Here is a 1970-nt window from a genome sequence, read left to right on the forward strand (position 1 = left end):
TATATATATATGTATGTATGTATGTATTAACTGGCTCTTCTCACTTCTTTGGAGCAGTTTCTCAGAGCTATCTGAGAGGCTATCTCCTGGGCCATTGTCCTTAGGTCCCCAAACAAAACTGAAACTCACTGCTCTTAGGTTGTGCGTTTGTTTTCAGTAGGCATGTGCAATAAGTCATTACATTCAAGAGAACACCTAAAGCTCCACGGAACCAAAAAACGCATAACATGGAAAACCCGACAGGCTATGTTGCTTACACAACTCTTTAGTTCAGGAGCCCTAAAATGCCAAGAATTTCCACCTGCAGGTATCACAGTGTCATTGGCTCTGAAAAATTGTCTGTGACACCCGTTTCCGTAAAAGTAGGTAGAGTCAGCTTCGCTCTTAAAGATGAGAATGTTGAGTGACTACTCTTTCCCCTCAGGAACTGCGGCTGAGAAGAGGGCAGCTGGGGGAGAAAGAGTGCTTGCCTCAGCCGCACATACACTAACGTTGGAATGGGGCAGAGAAGATTAGCATGGCCCCTGTGCAAGGATGACACGCAAATCTGTGAAGCATTCCATCTCTGGTGGGGGTGGGGTGGGAGTTGCTTCCCAGGTGGCACTGGGAAGAACTCGCCTGCCAGTGCAGGAGATGTGAGAGATGCTGGTTGGACCCCTGGGCCAGGAAGACCCCTGGAGGAGGACATGGCAGCCCACTCCAGTATTCTTGCCTGGGAAATCCCATGGACAGAGGAGCCGGGTGGGCAAAGGTCCTTGTGGTCACAAAGAATCGGACAGGACTGAAGCAGCTGAGCACAGGGGAGGCAGAACCCTGCTTGGCTGTGCCCTAAACCCAGGACCCTTCCCAGTTGATCCCATCTTCCTAGGGAAACTTCCCAGGACAGGCACATCCCCCGACGTCGTCTGCTTTAATTCTCCTCTGAATTACCTAGATAACAGTATCTGATGCAAATTGCCTGGAGTCCTTTTACAGATGCCAAAACTCCCACCAAATGGAAAAAGTTAACTACTTAATGACCATGAGCAGCAGTAGCCCCCAGACCTACTGGAGCCCAAGGACTGATAATGTTAACTCCTGTGACATGGTCCTATTACTTCATCATCAACCAATCAAAGAATTGTGCACGAGCTGATCACGGACCCCAGTGACCTCGTCCCTCATCTGGCCTTTAAAAATGTTTTCCTGAAACCCATCAGAGAGTTCAAGTTTCTGAGCATTCATGATGCCTGGACTCCTTGTCTGAAGCCTTATAATAAATACCACCCTCTCCTTCATCCCAAGCCAGTGTCAGCAGATTGGCTTGACTGCTATAGGAGGGCAAACAGACACAGGTTTGGTTCAGTAACACATCCGAATTCAACCCACCCTTCATCCAGTAAAGCACTGGTGTTGATTTAACAAAGTATACTGGCTGCCTTCTGAGCATGGGATCCATGCATGAATGGACAGACAGCTAAAATAGCATCAGTGTAGTCATATCAGTTGCTCAGCCGTGTCCGACTCTTTGCCACCCCATGGACTACAACCCACCAGGCTCCTCTGTTCATGGAATTCTCCAGGCAAGAATGATGGAGTGGATTGTTATTTCCTTCTCCAGGGGATCTTCCTGACCCAGGGATCAAACCCAAGCCTCCTGCACTGGAAGGTGAATTCTTTACAACTCATGCCACCTGGGAAGCCCAAAATAGCATCATCTGTCAGCATTTACCTCTCTGCTCTGCCCATCAGAGAAAAAAGCCCCTTTGCACAGTTAAATAAGTTCGGAGGGAGAACACACAGAAGAAGAAATGACTTGCTCAACAAAGATCCCTCCACTGGGCACCTTTTTTTTTCTTTCAGATTTAATTTCTGCGACACATAAAGGATACATAATTACTGTTCCTTTTGATGTTTCAGAAACCAAAAGGTCATGTACTCATTTCTCCACGTACGGTAGTTAAAAACTACAATATAAGGAGAAGTGAGGT

General features: G+C 47.3%; 1 non-coding gene across 1 annotated transcript; it reads left to right on the top strand.

The window, feature by feature from the left end:
* Positions 1–462: 462 nt before the first annotated feature.
* LOC128066295 (U6 spliceosomal RNA) lies at positions 463–569 on the top strand. Its single transcript, XR_008201201.1, has one exon. It is a non-coding gene; the product is annotated as a U6 spliceosomal RNA (small nuclear RNA).
* The last annotated feature ends 1401 nt before the right edge of the window (positions 570–1970 follow it).

This window comes from Budorcas taxicolor, chromosome 20 (genome assembly GCF_023091745.1).
Source record: "Budorcas taxicolor isolate Tak-1 chromosome 20, Takin1.1, whole genome shotgun sequence".
NCBI classification, from domain to species: domain Eukaryota; kingdom Metazoa; phylum Chordata; class Mammalia; order Artiodactyla; family Bovidae; genus Budorcas; species Budorcas taxicolor.